Raw genomic sequence first — 12596 nt, forward strand, 5'->3', positions numbered from 1 at the left:
AACTCGCAAAGCAGGATTTCATCTTACTCAACGTTTATACAAGGATTCAGTAACTTTTTCAATCTTTAATATCTGGGATCTCTCTTTTACCCATTGGAAAGGAGTAGCTAACAAATAATTCAACCAGTATTCGGTTTTGGTTGGGAAAGTTTTGTCTGTAATGTCATATACACAATACTTTCTCTAATGAGTTCAAGCATCCTTAACAGATACATATGCTATTAGGCTGTCAGTTCCTCAGCCAAAACTATTTACTAGTGCCACTGTGTAAATTTCAAGCAGTCTGAAGTGGAGTAAAACTGATCCATGTGGTTTTTGGTTTCTGGACAACCATTTGTTTAAGAAAGACAGAAATTTTAGAGTAAGTGAAGTAAGTGGGTGCAAAGCCAGCCAAAATGAAATGACTTTTCCAAACAGACATAGCAACAGTCACTGCACATACTTTGTCAGTTCTATAATTTTACTTTCTAAAAATAGGAAAGCTAGTAAGTTAAATAATAGTTTTTTGAAAGTTTCTATTGGCAATATTTTGATAAAGATGTCACTTGAAGATGACAGTGCTAGTGAAAATTTTAGAGCTGCAAGGGTGGGAAATTAAAGGTTCAGCCTTGAGAAGATATATTTATTTATCTATGAAAATATTAATAGTGTATTAACCATTGTTTCAGGTTGACATCTGATGGATCACTCCACGCCTGCTATGACTATCTTTATAGTAGATTTCAGTCTATAATCACCCAATATTGCAGGTTTTTCCACCGGGGAAATATTAACAGAATGGATGTATTGTAAAACAAAGACTGAAACAGCTTCTCATGCCGACTAGCAGATACCTGAACATGATTAGTGAGTCTCCTAAAAATTTGAAGGGCCAGAAAAAATCATTCAGAAGATGAATGCTTACCTGAACCTTTTGTGCCTGGAAGCCTGGGCTTGAGATTTTGTTGAAATAATTCTGATGTAAAAATGGATAAAACGGAAGAGCAGAGCAAGACAATGCAGTCAGAACCTCAGACATGGAAATAGCAGTGAGGAGAGAGTAGAAAAGGGAATAATGTGAGAATAGCATAGAATATTTCAGCTGGAAGGGACCTACAATGATCATCGAGTCCAACTGCCTCTGAGAGTTTCCCTGGTCATCAGGCCGATGGATGTTTAATTTGTAAATTTAGATTTACTTTACTGAAGATTTCTCTCTTCCCTCCATACTGCTGTAGAAACACGGAAATAGCTCTATACGATCTGTTTAAAATTAGTTGTGTTAGAAAGTCAGGTGACATTAACCACTGCTTTTTTTTTTTTTTTAAGTCAGTGAGCATTTTACTAGGATTTGGGGGGTTTTTTATGTTTTGGTGAAGTAGATGCCTTAATACAACTTCACATTTACACAAAACGAAATCTTCTGTTACATTTTTAATTTTCAGGCTTCTTTTTCTACAGGGAATTGTATTTCACTGATGTACAAGTCGATGCTGACTCCTCACAAAAGCTGTAATAAATAAATATAACCCTTCTTTACCTCAACAGCCTGCGGTAACTTTGCTTGTATTTTCTAGCTTTGCCTACAAGATAAAGTTATGAGGTAAAATTCTGTAAACTGATATGTCTGTCAGTTATACTGATCAGATATACCTTAAAATTACAGACTGAGTCCTGTACTGTTTTTATACGTATGTTTCTGAGGTAGTGACGACATCTTCCAAGCACAGAGGAGCCCCAGGTAAAAGCAGCTTTGGAACATGCTCTTGTTACATACACTATGTCCTTCCCAAACTCAATATTCAGTACAACACACACTCAAATGCTAGTTCATATAGCACAGTTCCAATTACATACACAGATCTTCCTGTTCAGCTATTTCTGTATGAATTAATTTTGGTTTTCATTCATGCATTCGTTCTCTTGAAGTGATGAAGATTTCCATTTGAGACATACAGACACCCATAGAAATGACTTTATAGTATCTGTAAATATTTCAGAACAACTATTGAAAATTACAGAGGAAAAAAAACCAACCCAAGCCAAATTTAAAAAAAAAAAAAAAGGCTAATATTCAGTAATCCAAGGTACTGTAGATAAAATTAATGCTGGTGTATTTTCACAGTAATTTAGGCTCTGGTAGACTTAACTCAAATGATGGTGAAACTGTTACATGTCAAAATACATAATCCAATAAATCTAGCTTTCTAGTAATGCATGCAAAATCTACTCTACTGATTACATTTAAATACAAGGCAAATCTCTAAAGGATGGCTGGCTGACAAAGGGCAGATGTGTGCCAGTCATTTCTTTTGCAATCAGTGGAAAGAAACAATAGAATGTGTAATATATATCACACATTAATAAAGAAACCTAAAGCTGGCCAGATGAATTGTACCCCAAAAGTTCTTCTCTCCCTTGATTACAAGGAGAGCCTAGGATGACTAGCTCAGATGCAGTTGTTTACGACTGATGCCTAAAATCTGCTGAGAGGAATTGTACCCTAAAAATCACTACGGAACAAAGCATGATCGGTTGTGTATACCAGAAAGTTTTAAGTGTAAAAAATTTGAAACCTTCATAAAGGTTTCAAATGAAACCTGAATTTATTAATTCAGAGATTAATTTAACATGCAAAGTAACCTATTCATGGAAAGAATAGTTTGTCTTCCAGTTTTAATTTTTAAAAGCAATGTGAGCTGGTACTATTTCCAGCTGTTTTGAAAGTAATGCATGTAATGTATGGAGTCTAATCATGCTCTCTATGCGGCTGGGATAAAGTGGGGGGTTTAGCTTTGTTTTACTTGCACAATTAACAATGCAATGTTAAATTTAGCTGAAACAATTTCTCCAAATACATCTTTTTCTAAAATTCCTTCCTTAATTACCACTTTGTCCACATACTGAATAAGGACTCTTTGGTTAATTTTCCCAAGCACCACTTTCCTGTCTTAATACATAATACAGTCTGTAAAATTATTTCTACCATTTAAAAATTATTTATATTCTCTTTATATTCTGAAGAGATCCAACATTATACTTCTCATTAAAGCTATTTTCTTCCATCTTTATATGTATATATTGTCTCTTAGTAAACCCGTAAGGTGGTATTTGTTTAATTTCTTAAACTTTAAACATGAGGCCTTTGGCACATTCTGAAATATGAAGAATAACCCTTTGATTATCAGAAAGCTTTTCAAAGTTTAATGTATGACTGAATGTTGCAATTATTAAGTAACCACTGAAACATTTCTAAAATAAAACCACTCTGTTTATAGACTTGCCTCAAAACCACACTCTCATCTAAAAAAAGTAGAATCCAACATTATTAATAGCAAAAATTGCCATTTGGTGTAACTGGCAAAGTGATCTCTGCCCAAATGTCATCAAAAGCACCCGTCTGAGGCTACTTACAGGTCACCTGTGTTTAATTCCAGAAGCGTTCAACTCTATTCTGTTATAAAAGTTATGTGTTGACTTGATCATTCATGTGTTGGTATTTCCTTACCATTTTGAAAAGCTGAAAAAAAAAGTCCATATAAACCATTAATCCTTATTTAAATTTGCTTTTGGGTGCTTGTGTAAATCTAAATCTCAAAAGGCACATCTACAGTATCAAAAGGCATACCTCCCTAGTTCACTCCTGAGCACTCATCTACTTATCATTCACACAATGTAAACGTTAGCTCATTTATGGGCTTTCTTCTGGAAGAAAAATACCCGGTTTCTTCTGAAACAAAGCCAGAAACAGTTTGGGGGATAGTTCACTCTACTGGTGATTCTAATGTTTTTTAGGTGTAACACTATACAGCTGTTAGCAGAAAACTTTGTAGCCTACTTGTGCATGCATGCAAATGCACATTCACACCAGAGGTGTGATAGAACAAATCTGTACAAAGCACAAGCAGTACTGGTTATTCACTATCACAACACTAACAAAATGAGAACATTCAGTTGTTTTATGTTGGAAAACATGAAAAATGGCCTTTATCCTGTAAAGGGCTTGATAACTTTCTCCTGTGCTCGCTTTTTCGTGTTTAGCTTGAGCTGCTGTATGCCTGTCTCTGTGACATTGGCAACAGCCAGTGAAATACCCGTGGAGGACAGTACACACCTGCTCTGGTGTTCACATCTCATTCCTGTGTGTTGCTGTGCCAGGCTTGTTGCTAGCAAGTGCACTGTCTACACTTAGCACAAGAGGGAAATAAGACTGATAAAGTTTTTACCACGGCTTCTAAAGGTTTGAGGGGGATGGACCTGACCACCCGCAAAGGAAGAACCTCACCCTGGCTCACTGCAGAGGCTGTGTGGATGGAACTACAACTCTTCCACCTTCTGCCGTTCTCTGATGCTACTCTGTGCTCTCAGATATTCCCCATATATCTCCATTTATGTTGGTGGCATGAAAGGTTTTGTCTTCCCTCAAAAATACTTAACACCAGTAGTAGTGCTTGAATAAAATCTGCATGCATTTTTTTGTGCTTTGGTACGGGCTGTAGAACAGTATTAAGGTCATTAAGGTGAAGAAAAATGTCATTCAGACATAGTACTTTTTTCTATTACCACTTTGCTTTCAGAGAGGCTTGAGAATGGGCATCACATCCATGGGTAAGGAATTCCCTTAGGCCATTCTTCACCTCTTAGAAGTGTGTTAGTACATGTTTCTCGCTTAGTTATCTTACATATTGAAAAAGGAGGTTGTGTAGGTAGTATCGACTTCCTAAGGAAAACTTGATATTCATGATCTTCCGTGGGTGAAGTTAACAGTCTAAGCCATGGCACTCCTGATGGAAGCCAGCTGAGGGCTCAGAGCACAGAGGTGATGTAGAATGCAATAATAAAAGTTATGTAGCACCAGAGCCAATGTAGGATGAATTACTTACAGTCATTCCAATTGACACAGAGACACTGATCCTGAAAAAATTTCAGGAGGTATCTTGAAGAAACACATATTGTAAGCTGTGTTAAGTCACTTATGTAGATGAGCTTTCTGAAGAATGAGAAAAAAGATATTGAGTTGTAGTTTTAATTTATAAGGTTTTGTTTGTTTGTTTGTTTGTTTTTATTAACACCTTGAAGTGTATGTTTAGTCCATGACTAGTGAAGAGATTTCAGATGAAATCTTTGTTACTCCAATCATGAACTCTGGCACTTTTGGATCTTACAAAAAAGCACCTATTTTCTTGGCTAAAATGCAGCAAACCTGGATGCTCTTTTCATGTATTGACCATTACTTATCAATCAGTAATGATTTGATAAAAACACCCTACTTTGTTAACTGCCACTGCTAAACACCATTACTTGAAACAGGACTGTTACCCCACGCCCAGGTCAGCTTTGATGTCTGAAACCCTCAAAGGACAGATTCTTTGATGTTGCTGGCAAGTTCTTCTAGTCTTGAACAACCCTCCTGACTTTTTTTCCCCTAATGTCCAAACTGAACCTCCCAAGATTAAATGTGTAGTATTTGCCCACTCTTTACATCATCTGGCACTATTGCCATCTTCGTAATGGCCCTTCAAGTAGCTACAAGCAATGACTAGGTCCTCTTCCCAGGACCACAAAAGCCCAGTCCCTCAATCCCTTTTTTGTAGGGTATGTTTTAGGCCCCGACCATCTCGGTCACCCGTCACTGGACCAGTTTCTCCTGTAACTGGGGGGCCCCAACACTGCCTGTCCTATGCCAGCTCTTGCCTACCAGTGTCGAGCAGAGGGGAACGGTAACTTCCCTCAAACCGTCGGCCATCCGCCTCGTAACGGAGCCCGGTACACAGCTGGCCCGTGCAAACACGCTCTGGGCTCTCGTTGGCCATGGCACCTGCTGTAAGCCCGGTACTCTCCTGCAGGCCCGGCCCAGGCCGGTTGCTGACAGGCGGGCGGGGGCCATGGCGCGACGCCATCTTGGGTCCTTCCCCAGAGAGAGCCCCAGGAGGCCTCTGTCGGCCCCACCATTCTTGGCGGCTTTCTGGCCCGTGACCTAACACGGAACGACTAATTACTCGGGCAGCATTTCCAGATGGGAAACATTTAAGCGATCGCTCTTCGAAAGTAAGAGTTCTTTGTTCTCGAAACAGAAAGTAGCGTGACGCGGGGACCGGGCGCGCATCAGCCAGCAGCGCAGCCACAGACTGCACGGGCTCTTCCTGGCGCAGCCGACGTCTGACTGGCTTTTGGCTTCCCAGGGCTCTCCCCTGCCGGGAAAGCGCGGCTGGCAAGCGCTGCCCGCTGCCAGCCGCCCGCCGCCCGCCTCGCCGCCGCTTTCCGCTCGCCACAGCTCCCCCCAGCTCTCCCCCTCCCGGGACGCCCCTTCCTCGGCCCTGACGGGCGGACGCCGGCACCGACGGCGGCCCACGGCCGCCCCGGCTCCGCGCCGCCCTCAGCGGCATTCCCGCCCGCCTCCCGCCCCGCCCCGCCCCGCCCCGCCCGCCGCCGCGCCCCTTGCTGCCCCCTAGCGGCCGCGGCGGGAGCGCGGGCGGGACGGGCCCCGCCGAGCCGGCGGCGGGCGGCGGCCTCGGGAGTGCCGGGGGAGAGGCCGGGGCGGCCGGTGGGCTCGGCTCGGCCCGGGGGGGGGGGGTGGTGTGGGGGGGGGTGAGGGTGGAAGTGCCCTTTACGGGACGCGGTAACGGCTGGTTCCCCCCCGCCGCGGCCCCGGTGGGCGACCGGCTGAGGGGGAACCGGGCCGTCCTCAGAAGAAAGGGCGGGAAGGGAATCGGGGGAGTTAAACAGTATGAGAGGAATTGAGCCAGAAGGGACTTCTGTCTGCAAATCGTGATTGTCGATAATCCCGGACCCAAACTGCCGCCAGCAAAGTGAAAATCTAAGAGCGGGTTGGTATCTAACTTCGAACAAGCACCGGTCTATCGATTCTTCCGTCTATTTGTCTCAGGAAAAAGCTCCCTCATTATTTAAAGAGGGCAGTAATTTATTGGGTACTGCCTCTTTAACATGCTATATGTAAGGTTTGGTTGCTAGGTCCCTTTTTTTATGGATACCAGATGTAGGGAAAAAAGCAGTTTATGTGCCAACAAGTCTACAGAGTGGATGTACATTTCTAGCTGTTAGCAAAACATTTGCTAATTACAATACTTACCCCTTCGTTCTCTTTAAAAGATTGGTATCTTGCAGAGTGTGCTTTTTGCTTAAGTGTAACTGAACATTACGGTATCAGTGCTGTTTTTTGAAGAAACAGTCCAGTAAATGTTGGAAATTCAACTAAAGCTCACTAAATACCTTAATTGAGATTGGGAAGAGCAAGTTTTGTTTTTGTTTTCCCTATTTGAAAGCTAGAGCGAGTGACATATGAGTCGTGAACAGATGGCATAAATCAGTCAACACAAATCCTGCCTAACGTTGGTGTTACGCTGTAGTACTTTACCCAAATTAACATTAATTTTGGACACCAACATGATTTTTAAGGAAGTTCGTTGCAGTAATTTTGTCCATGTGGTGTATTGCTTATTACAAATTTCTATTTTTAGAGTGGCTGGATAAACAATTTTTAACTCGTTTATCATTCTTAAATAAATGGAACTTTTTTGTTTTATTTAACAAACTCAGGTTTTAAATAAAGCTTCTGGTAACTGTCTGATAAGAATCATCCAACGGATTATTTCGGTTCTTCCTATTATACACTGGGCAGACTGGTCTATCTTTACCTTTGGTCTAATTGGTTTTTTGGTCCCGTTTAGTCTATCTTGCCTTTTCAGTAGCGTACCAATCAGTCTTTCTCCTATTTTTTTTTCCCCTTGCCAACCCACCCTCTGCCCACATGCATGGGAAAGGGGAAAATTGCCTCACGTATTCTCGTTCTCCCAGCAGGCAAGTAGGAGGTGTTTTGTGATACCTTATTCCTCTGTAATAGGGAAGCCACAGATTTGCCCTACTGCCTACACTTCTTTAAATCTCTTTTTAATCCAGAAATCTATGTATACAATTTAGGGAAAAGGTAGTTTTTGAGAAAGTAAGCAAAATTTGTAATTTTGTTTGGGATCTAGTTTGTGTATACTTACTGATTTAGGGTTATGCTTCCCCCCTTTTTCATAAACCCTTGCGAATGACTGGAGTAAAGGCTCATCATCATTTCTTGTCTTCCCATGCAAGCTGCTGGTGTGGTGTGAAATAGCTTATAGACCTTTCTCAAGCTTCAGAATGGGGGAGGAAACACAGTTCTCACTGTCCGTGGGGGCACAGCTTCTTTTAACACCTTTTTTTCCGTGCAAAGCAGTACCCCATCACCACTCGAGAACCCAAAACTCACCCTCTACTCCAGCTCCTGGAGCTCTGTAATCACAACCGCCATCTGCCCTCTGCTCCCCAATACCCCCGGCTTACATTTCTCACACCAGCTACCATCGCTGCCAGCTATCACGTTTTTCTTACCAAGCTACTCGCTCTTTTCAGTTATTGTGAGCAGACCCCAGGGCTTCCGCTTTCTCACAGAGACCGGAGAATGAGGCTGTTTCTTGCTGGCTTGCTCTCTCGAGCTTATGGTACTGTTTCCCGGGGGGGTGACCCAGCAGCCGTTCCATACTTGCACCTTCCAGGAAAACAAAGTTACTGTTGACATCCCCTCTGAAGGAGGCTGGCCAGCATCGCAAGTCCCCCGTTTCCCAGGTGGCTGCTCTAACCACGAGCATCTCCCCGCTCAATGCTCCTGCTTTTCCTACACCGCGCCCGGGGAGGAGGATTTTTGCCTCCCGAATAAAGAGAAGTGCTGCGAAGCCTGGGGTCAGGACCTCTTTCGGTTGCACTTCTGCTCCTAACATCTCCTGCTGCCCTGCTTTGGGAAACTCGGTGTGCGGCGTGGCAGCACTCCGTCCCTCTGCAGAGACACCGAGGCTTGCAGTAAGCGGAGAGAGACCACCTCCTAACTTAGACACTGAGTTACTCTCATCAGAGGTGCCTTAGGAGGAGGCTGTAGATTTTTCTTTACTGACAGGCTAGTAAAGAGTTTGAATTAATGTTTTTTAACACTGATGAGTGTTTTGTATAACAACAGGTAGGAGAAAAACATTCAGGAGACATGGCTTGTGAGGGAAGGAGAAAGATGTCTCAGTCATCCCAGCTTCTGACGTTAACAGAAAACATGTAGTTTGTTATAGTGGGTGGTAAATTTCAACCAAAGCCTCTTCAAGAACCAGTTATGTTGGGTTTTTGCTACTGATTATATTCCAAATACAGGCTTCTAATTCGTTTGCTAAGAATCAGGTTGCTGGGTTTAGATGGCTGCCCTTCATATCCTGCAAATGGAAAATTAAGAGCCTAGGCTAGGCAATTTGAACATGATCCAGAGGCAGCTGCCTGTCAGAGAACAACCTGCTTAGACCCTCTCATGGCTCAGTATTTTTAACTCTGTCAGCTTTACCCGTATCAGCTATAGGTACCACTTATGCACCTAACAAATGCACCTAGCTGCACAGGTAGTATACAGAACAGCCTCATCATATGAATTGCACTTGAGGTTCACATGCATGGAATTTGAATTTCAGAATATTTTAATAAATATTAAGATACAAAAGGATTCCTTCTCACAGTATGCTTGCTAATGTGGACCCAGACTAATGTTAAGTGACAGGAGGGATGGTGACTTCAATGGGTTTGTCTCCTTAAGGGAAGTCATATTATGCGTGATAGCATTTGAAGTAGGAGACCAAGCTGTAATTACACTTTAAAAGAGTTGTATTTTTCCCCTTGGATGAATAATCTGGAAAGGAAACAAAGTCACAGATGTTGAAGGAATGAAAAAAAAAAAAAGATTTTGAGTGCTCAGCTGTAACCAAACAGGAGATGGTATGTTTTTTACACTAGACTCCAAATCTTACTACTTTTCCAAATCCCATGTTCCTGATCACTGAGGAAATACACAGTAATACTTTTCCCCTAAGACATACTACTAATTTCCTTTTGAAATTATTTTCAACCAGTCATGAACCTGGAATACTTTATTCCACAGAATTCAACAGCAAATGACTTCTACTTAATTTGAGAACAGTAAACAAAAACTCCAGGTATGAAAATATTCAAAGAAGATATTAAAGCAATGCCCCCCCACCCCCCCAAAAAAAACCAAAACCCAAAACTCCAACCAAACCCAAACCAAATCAAAACAAACAAACAAACAAAAAAAACCCAGGAAAAAGTATAACAAAGAAATCTTTTTCTACAGTCATTAAACTTTTAATGTGAAAATGGTTCTCATTTGTATAATGTACATGTGTATTTGTGCATGGGTGTGTGCTTGCAGATGTATGCTATAACTGTGACAACTGAGATGTATTTTCAATTATTCTGTGAAAGAAGAAAATAATGTTTCTCAGTTGTTTGCCATTTTAGTTGTCCGTTATATACTGAAGAATGTGAAATTATCTACATTGTGTTAGAAAAGAACAGTCTAGAAGGAAATGTAACCATTTTCCTTGAAAAACTGTGTAGCAAGAAAGATTACACATGCATGGTTTTTTGCTTTAGAACTAACTTTTTTTATCTTCCAGAAAAATTGTCAGTAAAGTGCAGTGGAAATGAGAGCAATCTCCTATGGATATTAGCAACCTACCCACATTTTCATGGTTCTACAGCAAGATCACAAAAAATCCTCATGAGAAGGAAGCTTTAACTTGCTCTAGTAATAAACTGAAAACTTTGAGGAAAGATGTTTTAAATATTTTGAGGAGACACAAGTATTTTATCATCAGCTTATTTTTTCATCAATCACTTCAAATTCATTTCTCAAATCCAAGAGAGATTCCTGGAACTTCAAGAATCTGAACATGATGTAGGTAGAAGAGATATATATTCTTACCTCCTTTCTATAGAAGAAACAGTCACTTTGAGCACGATCTTCGGGTAGTAAAGTAATTCAAAACCAACATTCACAATTTTAACACAATTTTAAGCCAAGAGTCACAACTTAGCTCTTTATTGAAAGCACAAAGTGAAATGGAAAAAGAAATATACAGCTGCAGCAACAATAACAGGAAACCAAAAGAAAAAAGGGGGTGGGTTCTACCTCTTGATCTGAATATACTCAAGATAAAAGTAAATTTGACTTTGCTTTGATAAATAGTTGCATAACAGATGTCCTGCCATTTGGAACTTTTGGGTTTTTTCTCCAGGGTATCTAACAGGTAAAATGTGACTTCTTTACCTTTTTGGCAATTTTGAAGTAGCCTCTCAACTATTTAGACCTGGACTGATTTGGGATCCTGAGTAAGAGGACTTTTAAGTTTGACTCAGAATTCTAGAAACAGCAGTTAAGGAGCCCTACTTAATGACCTTTTTGGTGCAATCCCAGTTGTCCTATGGCCCCATGATGGCAGAACCATGCTGACTCTCCAGGAGCCATGGGCATTAGTGTTTCACTTTGGAAACAGCTCTGCTCCTGCTTCTTCTCTCCCAGATTTTCAGTATTTGGAAAAGTTTGGTGTCAGTCATCTTAGGAATGAAAAAAAATATTAGAAAAGTAGATTATTTTCCAAACTAGGAAATATGTGTTATTTAAGATTGGGACCTTTATAATTTCCCTGAAGTTTTCCAGTTCTATTAGGAAGTGTAACTGCTACTGCAGCTGTCTTACAGGATGGCAGCTATGTTCAAACTATAGCACTCCATAAGTTTGAAGGTTGATTTTGGTTTTGCTTATTTCTCTCAGGCAAAAAATGTTTTTGAAGAATATGCAGGAAGTGTACAGAACAAGAAAGATCTATATCCTCCCCTCTATGATGGGTGCATTCAAACTTTTTTAGATTGCATGCTCTCTCTGAGCTGTGCATGCTATGCACTATGTAGGAATGTGTAAAATATTAATACTCTTAAAACTTCAGGATTTTGGCATAAAGAAGCATATATTCTGAGATCTGCCCGAAACAAACAAACAAACGAACAAACTAAAAAAACCCAGATGCGAGAGCACTTCTTCATTTCCTCCCATATGTTTGTATAAATTGCTCAGACACCCAGAATCGTAATCTCCACACCTGCAGTATGCAACATGAAGAGTTCATTCTGGCATGTCCCAGCTTCAACTTCGACCAAAAAGGAATAAGGACAAAAGCTACTGAAGGCTAGTCACTGCCACTTGCCCAGCAAAGGGAATCTGGGTGCTGGATAACAATCTGAGATACCTTTTGTACTAAGGTTAAGTTTCTACAAAATTTACAGGCTAGTATTCTTCGGTGTTTTTGGCTACCTTATCACTAAAAGGAATATTAATTCTTTAATTTTTCATACTATTTACTGAATTTTCCTTGAAAATAGGGCCAGATGCTCAGATACTGTAGCTATGGGCAAAGAAGGCCTGATTAGATTGAACTGTTACAAGTGGCAAATTAGATTTTCCTTAAGGACTCAAGAGCTTCCATGAAGTGTTAAAACTTAATTGAAAGTAAGGTGGTAAGTGGTATTTCTGATATGGTCTCCTTTAATCTGTTGGGGGTTTTTTGGTTTTGTTTTTTTTTTTTTCTTTCACCTCTGTCATGGACATGGGTTTTTTTTGTATGTGATTATTAAAGACAGGCAATTTATTCCCATGTTCTCTTTCACTCAAGATGACCTCTGTCACCTGCATTTCTTCTCATGGTGCACAAAAATGTCAGTTAGCTTGGAAGCAACAATAAGGATGA

The sequence above is a fragment of the Aquila chrysaetos genome, chromosome 14 (genome assembly GCF_900496995.4).
Source record: "Aquila chrysaetos chrysaetos chromosome 14, bAquChr1.4, whole genome shotgun sequence".
NCBI lineage: Eukaryota > Metazoa > Chordata > Aves > Accipitriformes > Accipitridae > Aquila > Aquila chrysaetos.